Genomic DNA, 16,180 nt, shown 5'->3' on the forward strand with positions numbered 1-16,180 from the left:
ATATAACTAGTAATATTAGCTGCTGTCATTCAGCCTGACGTAGACTGCAGAGATCCGGACAGACGCGCCAGCCGTGCTCCAGACTGTAACGCTCCCGAGAACTCCACATCGCGCTCGGGAAGGATGCTCGGGCTTGGGAGGCCCAGCGGGGACCAGCCAGGAGGATCACCCCATGCTCACCCCGACTCCCAAACCCTTAGAAAGCCCGGCCTCAGCACTCAAGTGCAAGATCTCTCCCCTTTTCTTCGATGCCCTGTAGTGCATGGAAAGAGCATGGGTGTTAGGGGCCAGATGACCGAGTTCCACACCTCTCTCTGCCTCTCACTACCTGAAATGACTGGGCACATTCCTTATCTCTTCTGAGCCCCTGAGTCTTTATCCTGTAAAATGGGCATGTTATTATCTCTCAGGGTTGTTGTGGGAATTTAATTATGAATACGAAACACTCAGAACAAAATCGGCAGTTACTAAAGAGCTGTTGAGTCTCTTTTGATAGTATTGTCTTCATGTGGGGATGGGCCATGATGGGTGGTTCAGGATATGCAAGTTTCCTTATGATCAAAGACACATAAGGGTTTTTCCAGCTTGCAGATGACCTCTCCAAACAATCTGGAGTCAAGTACTGGCAGAAGTGTGACCTGGGATGAACTCTGGGAAAGTAATGAGGTACAACATAGTAAATGACTCAAGAATGGCCCTGAAGGTTGTGCTGGGGCAGAGGGATTGGAGGCTGGGAAAGGCTCAGCCTGGGATTAAGGGAAACCAGTCCTTCTGGTCATCCCACTCCAAGGAGTCTGTCCCAAAGGAGTTGTGCAACAACATGTTCATTTCACATTCATTTATAGTAACTTAGAAGTGGAAACACTGCAAATATCCAAAAAACAGGTCCATTTGTTAAGTAAAATAGGCATTTTAAGCATATACTTTTGACAGGATGTTATGCAGTCATGTAAAATGATGCTTCCAGAATTTTCATGTCATAGGAACATCTATTGGTATAGGCTTAAGTTTTTAAAGCAGTGTAGCAAAGAAAATATATATATATATACTATTTGATCTCAACTATATAAAGAAAAAATGGATGTAAAAAGAAAGAGCTGGAAGAGAATGCACCAGAACATTCCCAGTGGGTTGTAAGTTTGTGGATGATTTTCTTCAATCTCTTTATCAATTTCTCTACTTTTCAAAATTTCAACAGTGGGCATGCCACACCCGGATGACTGGGGAGGGAAAACTCAAATGTAAAGATGAAAACAAAAGCTGGTCAGACATTTCACTTAGTGGTAGTTGCAGCTTTGTCATCGGAGGTCCTCTTGGCAAACATGCAAGTCCCTCACCCTCGATCTTGGTGCTTCACCCTCCCAAACTGCCTGGGAGAAAGAGGGGACCCTCATGCCTTCCAGGAATCAGGCAGGGCCCCCTCACATCCCAGAGCAGGGAGGTGGACACTAGCAGTGGCCAGCTGAGACCAAACACTTTCAGAGAACTTGGAGTTCCCTGCTCTGATATGGGAGAGCCTCTCAGAGGGGGAAAGTGTTGATCACTGTTTAGAAGGAGGAGAAGTAGGTTGTGAAGGAATGAGATAGGTGAAAATTTTAAAAAGAGTGAATCAACTCCAAAGCATCCTCCTCCAGCTTTTTTAAGTTCGATGGAGGGTGCTGGTGAGTAAAACCTTGACAGTTAATGACAGAAGACTGCAAGCAGAGAGCCTGCCCAAGTGTGAGGAGGGGGAGGTGTGAGGGAAAGGGGGCCTCTGAGAGGAGTGAAATCTGCCACTTAGAACTCATGACATTTGTTTACACATCCACTACCTTTCCTTTCAGTTTTACCCCTCTACTTTAACACCCTCACATCTCCCCTTCTCCGACCGTTTTAATACACCTGAAGTCCCAACCCCAGGAGAGATGAGGTAGTGAGGAGGACCACGTGTGTCTCCTCCCAAGGTCGCTATTGGCAGCTGAAGCAGAGCTTAGCCCAGTAAAAATGCTGCTGAAATACAGCCGTCCATACCTGCTTACTGAATTGAGACTCGAAAACAGAGTTTTGAATGAAGCAGAAAAAACAGCTTTATTTCTTTGCAAGACAAAGGAGGTCACAATGGGCTAATGTTTCTAACACTGTGGAGCATGTTGAGGAGAGAAAGCAGGGGCTTTTACAGTAAAAGTTCAAGAGTTCAAGGGGTGGAGGTAGTTTCCATAGAGATCGCATACAGGGTAACAAATTATTGCTAAGTTGTTCTTGTTTTTGCAGATGCAATGGTCCCCTTGTTTCTGCTGGGTGTGATGTTTACCTCCAGCTTTGGGACTCTCTTAATATTCTTGTTCCTAGAACAAAGGGTGCATAGGAAGGGTTTCCATGGAAAAAAGTTCTAGAGAAAAATTTATGCAATTTAAAGTCAGGTTAGTAAATGCTTTTAGCTTTTTAAGCAGACTGAGGCCTGGGACCTCCTGCTGCAGGCTGAGGCCTGCAGCTCAAGCAACAGGACACAAGGGAACCACAAGGGGCTAAAAACAACTGCAGATGAGTTGGAGTGAGTTCTGAGCAGCAAGATGCACAAAACACCCAACTGCCATTTCTGAGATGTCTGGGTCAAGAAAAGGGAACTGGGAGCAAAAGCAGAGCTCTGAGCATGATCCCCTCAAGCAGCACCACCAGAGGGTTGGACAGACCACCCAGCCTCCCTCCTCTTCAGCCTAACCCTGGACATCAAGAGCATGAGAAAAAAACCCTCTAAACCATCAAACACTTAAGCAGTTACAAACTACATTGCAGATATCAGATGGTCACTGATGACAGTAGGGTCCTGCTTGGTTGCAAAAGGAAGCCCAGCTGGTGGTTTTTCAGATTTGATTACCAGAGGAAGGAGGACTTTGTCACCCATGCCCATCAAAGCTTTCCTGGGAGGTGAGGGTAGTGCCCACAGCAGAGAGACCTGAGCTTTCTCACCCTCATTGTGGGGTTCTGGGTCCTGCCCACTCACCCTCAGCTCTAGGTGGATCCAGAGAAAGAGTTAGTGGAAATGCAATAACGTAGAACAAATCTGACCCCATATTAGATCTGTCCCTTTAGCTCTAACCACATGCTCCATGCTCTGTTTCCGGTGTTTAGTCTTGCTGGTTCTGCACCTTTTATAAAAGGATGTTGCCTATGGCCTGAAATATACAGGAAAGCCTATTCTCAAAGCCCTGATCTTTAAGGTTATAACACTTTCCCATTCATATAAAGATAAAAAGTGCAGAATAGAAAATAACATTTGTCTTGTTGGAGGTTTGCAGGGACACCATGACCTGACCTATGGAGACAGCTGCAAGAACAAAGGATTCTGACATCAAGAAGTTTGTAACAACTAACCAACCTCCCCCCACCTTTTTAGTATAAAAGGAGCCTGAATTCTGACTTGGAGAAGGTGGTTCTCCAGGACATTAGTCTTCCATCTTCTTGGTCTGCTGGATTTCCAAATAGTCGTTATTCCTTACCCCTTATTGGCCTGTCATGCAGTGAGCAGAACAAGTTTGGACTTGGTAACAGAAAGATGAGGATGCCTTTGGCCCTGGCACCTCACCCCCCAGTGTCCAAACCTCCTATTCCCAACCTCTCCTGTCTTGACTTCTGTTCCATAATTCCCACTCTGGTGAGGGCCCATAAAGAGGAGAGGACTTTCCCAGGTGATTCATGGAAACAGATGGGTCCTTTAAGGACATCTAATCCATGATTTTATAGAGGAGAAAAAGGAATCACAGAAAACCAAAACTATAACAAATGATGGCACTGGTCTCTGAGAACCAGGTCCTTCCCAGCTAGTCCCAAACATGCAACCCCACCCCATTTGTTTTCCCAAGGAAGGGAGAGGAGGTGACTACACAAGGCCCAGGAGTTCCTGATGCTTCTAACCTACATGGTCCTGGCAACTCCACTCCCCTCCCATCCCATCCCCTTGGCATGACTGAATGACTTAGTACAATTATACTGTTTGCTCTTTTCTAATCACATCCTAAGATCTCATGCCCTCTTGATGGTAAATAAAAGTGAACTCCGAAACATGCAACCCACCTTATTTGTTTTTCCAAAGAAGGGAGAGGAGGTGACTAAGCAGGGCCCAGTAGTTCCCGATGTTTCTAACCTCTCCCTACTTGGTCCTGAAAACTCCCCTCCCCTCCCCTCCCATCGCCCTCGGCATGACTAAATGACTTAGTACAATGACATTTGTTTGCTCATTTCTTATCACATCCTAGGATCTCATGCCTTCTTGATGGTAAATAAAAGTGAACAGAAGTCATTCCATGTCCTAATGACCTGGAAAATCAAGTTCATAGCTTTCCCAACTCAGAATCAGTTTGCTCTATATCTGGTCAAGTCAGACCCAAGCATTAGCAGATAGCCTGTCCACTTGGCCGTTTCCCCTAGTCTCTTAAGGCACGGTGAGACACTCTCAGGGGATAGCTCAGCCATGATGAGTTAGTATCTCCCATTTACTTACATGGTCATTGCTTTCTCTTCAGGAGGGGAAAAAAAAAAAAAAAAAAAAAAAAGCTCTTATCTATAGGTGAACTAGGCATTGCAATTTGAAAAGCATTGACAAAAATGTCTCCTCTCCAAAAGATATCATAAGCCTTGTAATGTGTTTGAAAACTCACCATTCAAGATATTTCTCAGAGCAATGACCCTTTATAGAATGTTGGATGAGGCCAGAATAGCACTTAACGAATTGACAGTCAGTAAATCTCAGTGGTTAAGAATTCAATTTCTGGGCTGAGTTCCACTTCTGGTAGGATGAATAAGCACTTACTGTAGTGACATTACTGAAGATAACAATGATCAATCGTGAACAACAAAAACAAAAAAGCAAAACCCAAAAACCTACCTGAAGGCCCTGGAGAATATACAAAAGCAGGCAGATTCTAGAGGGCAAGTGACACTTGGAAGAAGGGAGTCACATGAGGTGAGTCTCATGTTTTTATGACTTAGCCTGAAAGCAAGCTGCAATCAATATCCTGAGAGCTAGATGAAACTGGTTAAAAAAAAACAGTCTTTCTGATCTGAAGAAAGAGGGAACAGAGTTTGTGGCAACCATAGCTGCTGGAAAGTGAGGAGGAATCCTAGAAAGGAGAGAAACAGAGGCTGGAAGTTTGAACTTTCATGTGCAAACTCTACCCAAATTTCTGCCTGATGCTAGTCAACAGTTTGTATTTTGGACAGATTTTTAAGCACCCCAACCAAGGATAAGATAATGGAACTGAGATTTGAGATGTCACCCCAAAAAGTAGACTTTGCAGTTAGAGTCCAACCAATTTAATTATTTGCTAAAGCAAAAAATTTTAACTCTTTGGGAGTACAATAAATCCAGTCACAGCATAGCAACCACTGGGGCACAACCCAAAATCTCTTGACATATGAAGAAATAGGAAAACATGACCCATTCTCAAGAGAAAGGATGATCAACAATAACCAATATTAAGATAAAGCAGATGTTGAAATTCTCAGAAAATTATTCTAAAGCCAGCAAGTTTTACTATGCTCAATGATGAAAATATAGTAAGCCTCGGTAGATAAATAAAAACTACTTTAAAAAAAGAATCAATGGAAATTCTATAACTGAAGAATGCAATATCTAAAATTAAAAAAATTATTTGAAAGGGCTTATCAACAGAATGGAGAAAACAGAGGAAATAGTGAGTCTAAAGAGAGATCAACATAAAATATTCCAAATGAAGAATAAAGAGAAAAATGATAGAGCCAGCAGAATAATATCAAAAGGCCTAACATATGTACAATTGGAGTCCTACTAGAAGAGGAGAAACAAAACAGGGTAGAAAAGAATATTTGAAGAAATAATGGCTAAAAAATCCCCAGATTTGGTGAAAGACATAAATTTATACACCTAAGAATTTTAGTAAAATTCAAGCAGGTTAAATTTTTAAAAACAAAACAAAACAAAAAACATGCCTAGGCACATTAGAGTCAAACTGCTGAAAATCTGTGATAAAGAGAAAGTAGACTTACCATATGACCCAGTAATCCCGCTCCTGGGCCTATATCCAAAAGGAACCCTACTTCAAAGAGACACCTGCTCCCTAGTGTTCATAGCAGCACTATTTATAATGGCCAAGACATGGAAACAGCCTAAATGTCCATTGACAGATGACTGGATAAAGAAGTTGTGGTATATTTATGCAATGGAATACTATTCAGCCATTAAAAACGACAACATAATGCCATTTGCAGCAACATGGATGTCCCAGGAGAATGTCATTCTAAGTGAAGTAAGCCAGAAAGAGAAAGAAGAAGAACATATGAGATCATATATGTGGAGTCTTAAAAAGAAAGAAAAGAAGAAGAAGACAAATGAACTTAAATATAAAACAGAAACAGACTCATAGACATAGAATACAAACTTGTGGTTTCCGGGGGGAGGGGGTGGGAAGGGACAGACTGGGAGTTCGAAATTTGTAGATACTGACAGTCATATGCAGAATAGATAAACAAGATTATACTGTATAGCACACGGAAATGTATACAAGATCTTGTGGTAGCTCATGGTGAAAAAGAATGTGACAATGAATATATGTATGTTCATGTATGACTGAAAAATTGTGCTCCACACTGGAAATTGACACAACATTATAAACTGACTATAATGCAAAAAAATAAAATTTTTTTAAAAAGAGAGAAAATCTTGAAAGCACACAGAGAAAAGCATTATATTACAAAGAGGGCAACAGTGATTCAAATGACCACTGATTTCTCCTGTCAGAAGCAGTGGAGGACATGGCAGAGCAGCAGGACCTTGAGCTCACGGCCCCTCACAAACAGAACAAAGCCACAACTGACTGCTGAACAACCATGGATAAAAAAGGCAGGAACCTACCAAAAAAGATCTACTACTGGAGACATAAAGAGGGAAAAACAGAGAGACAGTAGGAGGGGCACACTCACAATATAATCAGATCCCATATCCCCGCCTGTGGGCTTATGGAGAATAATTATATGGTGGAGGTTTTCCCATGGGGTGAGAGTTCTGAGCCACATGTCAGGTGCACCAGCCCGGGAGTCTGGCATTGGGAGGAGGAGCCCCTGAGCAGTTGGTTTAGAAGGTCAGAGGGGCTTTACTGCAGGAGCTCCACAGGATGTGGGGAAGCAGAGGCCTTGCTCTTAAAGAGCACACACAACATCTCATGAACACAGAGACCAAGGGTCAAAGCAGTGATTTCATCGGAGCCTGGAACAGGCCTGCCTACTGATCTTGGAGAATCTTCTTGGGAGGTGGGGGACAGCTGTGGCTCACCCTGGGGACATAAAAGCTGGTGACAGGACATAGCCTGGAGTACCCATCTATGTAAACTCTGGAGACTGACACCTTGCTTGGGTCATTAGCACCAAGACCTGGTCCAACCTAACAGACTTTAGGCATAAGCGCTGGGACGCCTCAGGACAAACAACTAACTGGGTGGAGACACAGCCCCTCCCATCAGCAGACAGGCCACCTAAGGACATCCTGGGCCCACAGCTTCCTCTAGACATGAACCTAGACACAACCCTGGCCACCAGAAGCCAACAGGACCCAATCACGCCCATCAGTAGGAAGGCACTGACCCCTCCCACCAGGAAGACTGCACAAGCCTCCAGACCAGCGTCCCCCACCAGGGGGCAGATATAAGATATGACTCCACAGCCTGCGGAACTGAATCCGCAAATGCAGGCCAGACTTTTACTCTGGGACCAGCCAGTTCCTGGCACTTGGGTGATGAGAGGGGAGTGCACTGCTGAGACACATAGGACATTCCCTACAGAGGGCCACTTCTCCAAGGTCAAGAAACATAACTAACCCACTACGTAATAAAAATACAAATAGAAATTTAGACAAAATGAGGGATATGTTCCAGATAAAAGAGCAAGGTACAGCCCAGAGCAAGTGGTGTGGAGACAGGCAAGCCACCGAGGACGCGTTCAGGGTAATGATGGTGAAGATGATCCAGGAACTTGGGAGAAGCATGGATGCACAGAGCAAGAAATTAGAAGTTCTTAACAATGAATTAGAAAACATAAAGAACTACTCAACAGAGTTGAAGGCTACAATAACAGAAATGAAAAATACACTAGAAGGAATCAGTAGTAAAATAAATGAGGCAGAAGACCAGATCAGTGAGTCTGAAGATAGAGTAGTGGAAATCACTGCCGCAGAACAGCAAAGGGAAAAAGGAATGAAGAGAAATGAGGACAGTTTAAGAGACCTCTGGGACAATACCAAGTGCACCAACATTCGCATTATGGGAATCCCAGAGGGAGAAGAGAAATAGAATGGGCTGACAAAGTATTTGGAGAGATAATAGCTGAAAACTTTCCCAACATGAGAAAGGAAACAGTCACCCAAGTCCAAAAAGCACATGGACTCCCATACAGGATTAACCCAAAGAAGAGCACTGTGAGGCATCTAGTAATCAAATTGACAAAAATTAAAGATAAGAAAAAAACATTAAAAGCAACAAGAGAAAAGCAACAAATAACACACAAGGGAGCTCCCATAAGGTTATCAGCTGATTTTTCAGCTGAAACCCTTCAGGCCAGAAGGGAGTGGCACAATATATTTAAAGTGATGAAAGAGAAAAATCTACCACTAAGAATACTCTACCCATCAAGGCTCTAGTTCAGATTTGACAGAGAAATCAAAAACTTTACAGACAAGCAAAAGCTGGAAGAATTCAGCACCACCAAACCAGCTTTATAACAAATACTAAAGAAATTTCTCTAGGTGGAAAAGAAAACACCACAACTAGAAACAAGAAAATTACTAAATGGAAAAGCTCACCAGTAAAGGCAAACATACAGTAAAGGTAGGAAACTAACAGAGAAGGTAAAAAAGGAAATAGCAAAATCCTCTGTATCCACAATAAACAGTTAAAGGATGCACAAAACTATTAGATGTAAAATATGATATCAAAACCAGTCATCATTAGGGGAAGACAGTATGAATGCAGGGTATTTAATCTGCTTCAAAATTAAGATATCAGCAACTTAAAATAACCATATATATAGAGAGAGACACTTCTATACCAAAACTTCATGGTAAATGCAAACCAACAATCTATAATAGATATACACACAAAAAAGAAAGAAGAATTCAAACATAACTCTAAGATAATCATCCAACAATGAGATAACAAAAGAAGAAAGGGGGGAAAAAAGACCTACAAAAACAAACTCAAAACAATTAACAAAGTGGCAATAAAAACATACATATCAATAATTACCTTAAATGTAAATGGATTAAATGCTCCAACCAAAAGACATGGACTGGCTGAATGGATACAAAAAATAAGACCTATGTATATGCTGTCTTCAAGACACCCACTTCAGAGCTAGAGACGCATACAGACTGAAAGTGAGGGGATGGGAGAAGGTATTCTATGCGAATGGAAATCAAAGTAAAGCTGGAGTAGAAATGTTTATATGAGACGAAACATGCTTTAAAGTAAAGACTAATACAAGAAGCAAAGAAGGACAATACATAGTGATCAAGGGATCAATCCAAGAAGATAGAACAATAGTTAACACCCATGCTTCTGAAACTAATCTCAAAAATTGTAGAGGAAGGAACACTTCCACACTCATTCTATGAGGCCAACATCCACCCTGATATCAAAACCAGACAAAGATATCACACAAAAAAGAAAATTACAGACTAATATCATTGATGAATATAGATGCAAAGGTCCTCAACAAAATCTCAGCAAACCAACTGCAACAATACATCTAAATGATCGCACACCATGACCAAGTGGAATTTATCCCAGGGATGCAAGGATTTTTCAGTATCTGCAAATCAGTCAATGTGATACACCGCAGTAACAAACTGAAGAATTAAAATCATATGATCATCTCAATAGATTCAGAAAAAGCTTTTGACAAAATTCAACATCCATTTATGATTTAAAAAAAAAAACTCTCCAGGAATTGGGTACAGAGGGAACATATCTTAAAATAATAAAGGCCATATATGCCAAATCGACAGCTCACAGTTTCTGGTCTTAACCAAAAATCATAAAACTCCTAGAAGAAAACGTAGACGGAACACTCTTTGACATAAATTGTACCAATATTTGCTTGGCTCTGTCTTTTAAGGCAAAGGAAACAAAAGCAAAAATAAGCAAATGGGACCTCATTAAACTTAAAAGCTTTTGCACAGCAAAGGAAACCACTGACAAAATGAAAAGACAACCTACTGAATGGGAGAAAATATTTGCAAATAATATAACCAATAAGGTGTTAAATATCCAAAATATATAAACAGCTCATATAACTCAACATCAAAAAACAAAACAAAACAAAACAAAACAACCCTATTAAAATGGGCAGGAGACCTGTATAGACATTTTTCCAAAGAAGACATCCAGATGGTCAATATGCACATGAAAAGATGCTCAACATCACTAATCATCAGAAAAATGCAGATCAAAACTACAGTGAGAGATCACCTCACATCTTCCAGAATGGCTATGGTGAAAAAGACCAGAAAGAACAAATGTTGTTGAGGATGTGGGGAAAGGTAACCCTTGTACATTGTTGATGAGAATGTAAATTGGTGCAGCCACTGTGGAAAACAGTGTGGAGGTTTCTCAAAAACTAAAAATAGAACTACCACATAATCCAGCAATTCCACTCTTGGGCATATATCCAAAAAAACCAAAAACGTTAATTCAAAAAGATACATGCACCCCAATGTTCATAGTATCATTATTTACAACAGCCAACACAGAAACAACTTAAGTGTCCATCAACTGGTGAGTGGTAAGGAAGATGTGATATATACATACACATGGAATACTACTCAGCCATAAAAAAGAATGAAATTTTGCCATTTGCAGTGAAATGAATGGACTTGTAGAGTATTATGTTTAGTAAAATAAGTCAGACGGAGAAAAGCAAATACTGTATATCACTTATATGTGGATCAAAAAATAAAAAAAAAAAAACTATTGAAGATGACAACCAAAAAAAGAGACTCAACAGATATAGGGAACAAGCTAGTGGTTACCAGTGGAGAGAGGGAAAGGGGAGGGGCAACATACAGGTAGGGGATTAAGAGGTAAAAATGACTATGTTAATTGGTTTGCCAAATGTTTCTAAAGTGCTTAAAATCATTTTGACCTCTTATCAGTATCTATTTTCCACCATTATCTTCTGTTTAACACTTGGATGCATCTGTTTTTTCATCAGAATCTGAATGGATGTGTATTCTACAGATGTGGGATCCAAAACAAAAAGATTATCCTGGGCCTTTCTGAAGATTAGTTGGGTCCCTACTGTGAGCCAGGCCCTGGACAGCACCCTTTGTAAACCTCACCCTGTGGTCCTTGCCGCTGCAGGAGGAGCCACTATTATCACATGTGACGGAGGAAATAAGTCACTGCCCAGAGTCACGCTGATGCAGAAGCTGTGCTGTCACCGGGGGCCACACTGCCTTTCCCATGTGACCCAGAGGGCAGAGGTGGGAAATGACACAGAAAGCTGAAAAGAACTGGGGTTTGCAGAGAAGAGGAAATGAAAAGAAGACATGGAAAGGAACGACCAGTCCCCAGTCTTCATTTAGAACTAGCTGTAGGACCTGGTTTCATTTACCCAGATGGAATGACTCAGGAAACCCAAGCTTTCTGTCCCTCCTCCCAGCCCCAGTGTGGGGTGAGCTGGTGTCCCACAGACCAGCGTCCATGCTCCAGCTCTTCCCGTTCTGTCTCAGGGATGCCCTCCTCTCTGGAAGCCTCAAGGCAGAGACCTGATTTGACTTGGTTTCCTGGCCAAAGGAGACTTGCAGCTGAAACTGTCCTGGGCCCCCTGATTGGGGCATCACTTTACTCAGCTGGGGTGGTCAGGGTATTAGCAGGTGCTAAGGACTGAGAAATTCCTATCAGCCTGTAACTCTGAGCCCTCAACTGGAAATTCCTGTGTGTCCCTCCTACCTTTCCTCCTCGTTGCTATGTTCCTACCCACCACCACTCCTGAGGTTTACACCTGGCTCCCCTGACCGACAAACCAGCTGGGGCTTCACTTTCACCAGATTAAACCTGATTAAGAGTGTCAGGTTGCAGAGAGAGGCCCTGGACCTCCCTGGAAGCAATCCTAGTTTCATGTTCCAATCCTTCCTTACCTTCTCCCAGGCATTCACACAGGGTGACCACATACAGTTGTGCAGGTTGTATACTGCACAACCCTACTGGGCATATAAAGCTCAATGGCCCCTGATTCACATACTCACACTGTCTGTTCAACTATGAGGATGCCAGCATTGACTTACAGCTCACCCTCAGAGACCTGTGCAGATACATCCCAATCCCCTCTGATGGTAACTCCTGGGAAGAGCAGGGCAAGGGAACACTGAACAGAAGGGCAAAATTCTGCCTTTGATAACTGGGAATACCGAGACCTGTCCCCATCCTCCACTCTTGCACACCTAGTATTTGTATATAGATCCATAAAGCCTTTGAGATATTCTGCCAAGAAACTCACAGTACAGGATATATCTGAAAGAGTGGCTACATGTCCAGGTTTGCCCAGGAGAGCCCCAGTTTATGACTATTGTACTGATGGTCCTAACAGGTAAGCATTTGTCCCAGACAAAAGCATCCCATCTTGGATAGTAAATTAAGCAGCCACCCTAATTGTAAGCCACAAATGGGCCAGCCCAGAAAACCTGGGAGAAGGCAGTGTTGGCTTATTGTCGAATAATACAAACATAAACACAATGAACCATTTAACTGAGCAGCTACTAGGTATATACACACATATAAGTTATACACATATGTATATATGTTATTTCATATGCATGTGCATAAATACAATGTGTGTATATTTATGTATCTAAGTCACCCTGTTCCTCCTTAAGCCCTTTTGTGAAAGCCACACCTCCTCCTGGCCCAAGTGTTGATGGACAGTAGCTCTTCCTGCACCGCCTGCCCACACTTGACCTTGATTTATGTCTTTCCAGTCCTGACACAAGGGCAACAGTGGAGGGTCCTACCAGGCTTCTGGCTGCCGCTGCCCATTGGCCTCCTTGGGAATTCTTTTTCCAGGTCTCCCACCCTGGCCTCCCTGCCTCCAACCACCTAAAGCCAACCACCCTGGCCAACCAACCCTTGATTCGCCCTTGAGCTGAGCTCTACCTCCTCCTTTGGCCTTTGAGGCTGGGTTGGGAGGCTCACTGGCCTGCTTGTCATGGAGCAGAAAGTCGCATCTTATCACAATAGGCCCTTGACAGACGACTTGTGCCAAATCCTGGCCCATGGTCATGAACAGAGAGACTCAGTGGGAATTTGCAAGCATCTGATTTTGACATCTCTGGATACCTGAAGACTCCCAGCTTTCAAGTGACCTTGGAGCTCAGCCACAGCTAGGAAAGCTGATAATTCCAATAACAGGAGAAACCAAAGTCCAAAGATAGGCTAGATTTTCACTAGTTCAGACACCTTAGCTTAGGCATCTGGCTCTTCAGAAAGTTAGTCCATGTGAACAATAGATTGAAATCTAAACCTGCTCTCTGAGAGCAAGGAGCTCACACTGCCAGAGGATGGCCATTCCACAAGCATTTCCCGAGTGTACACTGCCTTGTCAACATAGTAAGGGAAAACGGGTGTATTTCATATTAAGTAATTAGATAACCTTGGTCTTGAAGTCCTAGGTGCTAGGTGTTGAAGATGGGAAAAAAATGAAAAAAGATGGCCTCTGCCCTTGAAGGAATATCATAAAATGGGTCAGACAGGCTTACAAAAAAGGGAGAATTGACCTCTTAACAATTAAGGCACTTTTGAACCATGAACACATTATATCTTTCCACTTGCTTAAGTCTTACTTGAAACACTCTCATCAGTGTGTCATAGTCTTCAGCATACAGATCGGGCACATTTTTTTTAGGTTTGTATGTGAGTATTTGTTGGGTTTTTTTTTATATTATTGTAAATGATTCTGGGATTTTTTTAATTTAAAATTCTAATCAGTCATTGTTACTAGATTTAAGTACAATTGATTTCAGCATGTTGACCCTTTATACTGTGACATTTCTAAACTTACTTATTAGTTTCGGGAGGGCTTTTTGTCAGGGTTTTTTTTTTTTTAACTTTCTATGTAAGTAAACATGTTGTCTGTTAATAAAGACAATTTTATTTCTTCCTTTCCAATTTGGGTATCTTTTATTTCTTTTTCTTGTCTTATTGCATTGATTAGAACCTGTAGTATAATGTTAAGCAGGGATGGCTAGAGAAGATATGCTTGCCTTCCTCCCAGTCACAGGGGCAAAGCAGTCAGCCTCTCAGTATTAAGTATGACGTTAGCTATAGTTTTTTTGGAGATACTCTCTATCAGGTTGAAGGAATTTTCCTTCTGTCCTTGGTTTGCTGAAAGTTATAATGAATCAGTGTTGGATTTTGTCAGACATTTTCCCTGCATTTATTAAAATAATCATACTATTTTTCCTTTTTTAGTCTGTTGCTATAATGAACTACATTGATTGATTTTTCAAAGTTGAACCAGCCTTGCATTCCTAAAATAAACCACACTTGGTCGTGATGTATTATCCCTTTGATATATTGCTGAGTTTAATTTGCTAACGTTTTGTTGAGAATTGCTTGTCCACGAGGGATATTGATCTGTAATTTTTGTTTCTTGTAGAGTCTTTGTCTGGTTTTGGCATTGAGTAATCTGACCTCATAAAATGAGTTGGGAAATGTATCCTTCTCTTCTGTTTTCTGAAAGAGATTATGAATTGGTATTAGCACTTTGTTAAATTGTTGGTAGAATTCACCAAACCATCTGCGCCTAGAGTCTTCTTTGTTTTAAACTATGGATCTAATTAGCTTGGTATAGCACTATTCAGATTATCTATTTCTTCTAGAGTTAAGTTTTGCTAGTTCACGTAGTTCAAGGAATTGGTCCATTTCAACCGAGTTGTTGAATTTATGGACATAGAATTGTTCATAATACCCCCTTGTTGATTTTTTAATGTCTGTGTTCTCTGTGGTAAGGCCCCCTTTTTATCATTCTTGAATTAACCAAACAGTACTTTCAACAGCTCAAATTCAAATAATTTTGAACCCGTGTCACATCCCAAGTGCTGGGCCAGACACTGCCCCCAGATATATGGAAGCACAGCCTCTGGGGCGGGGGTGGTTACAGTCTAACTGAGTGTGCCATGTATTTATGTCCCAGCTCTCAATCCCAAGCCTACATTCCTTTTTTGCTTTTTTCCTGGGCATCAAAGCTGTTTATTCCAGATATAACCACATGTACTGCTTTTCCCAGTATACATCCCATCTCAACACAGTGGGTTCATTTAGGCAATTATTACGCCTTCCTCCTCTAAGACAAGCACACAGAGGGGAGTGCAGGTCACCTCCTGTGCACTGTAGGCTGTGAGTGGACCAAACAGGAAAATTAAAATGGTAAAAAAGTCAGGAGCCTAGAGTAGACCCCCTGCCTCGGCTCTGAGGCTGTTACACTCGCCCTGGTAGCAGGCAGGCTTCTTGTCGGAAGCAACACCTGTTAAGACCCCAGAACTTTCCAATACTGCAGCCCCCTAGAGGTTCACAGCTGGAAATGCCATGAAATGCACTGAAAATCCGGGGGAAATGTAACTGACAATCACAACAGGAAGGCTAATATGTCCGCTGCGCTCTTGAGCGCTTTATGGAGCCCTCACGAGTGCCACCTGGCAAGAATTACCATCATCGTGACCATCATCCCATTGTCCCTGTTTTACTGGAGAAACTGAGGTACAGACAGGGAAGTGGTCTGCCCAAGGTCAGACAGCAGGCTGGCAATGAAGTGCCCTGGGGAGACAGGACAGCAGAGTGACAGGATGATGGAACCTAGTTTCCTGAATGACCACGAGGAGTGAGGCCACCTGCCGATATAAACAGCTCACCTTGGGACCTATATATGGCAGAGAAATCACCTTCCAGGTTTTTAATCCACTATATTTGGGATTTGCTTTTTTTTTTTCTTTTAACAGATTAGCCTTTATCTGAATTAAAACACCCCCTCCTAACCAAGGACTGGCTCGCCCTTGCCAGCCCCGTGCCTGGACACTTCCCCGTCCAGCTTCCCGATTCTCTCGCTGCAGCAGGTCCTGAAGCAGGACAGTTTGATCAAGCATTCTGATGTTCTGAGCATTTTGCCATGCTTGTCTGGACTGATTTGC

This window comes from Camelus ferus, chromosome 30, assembly GCF_009834535.1.
Source record: "Camelus ferus isolate YT-003-E chromosome 30, BCGSAC_Cfer_1.0, whole genome shotgun sequence".
Lineage (NCBI taxonomy): Eukaryota > Metazoa > Chordata > Mammalia > Artiodactyla > Camelidae > Camelus > Camelus ferus.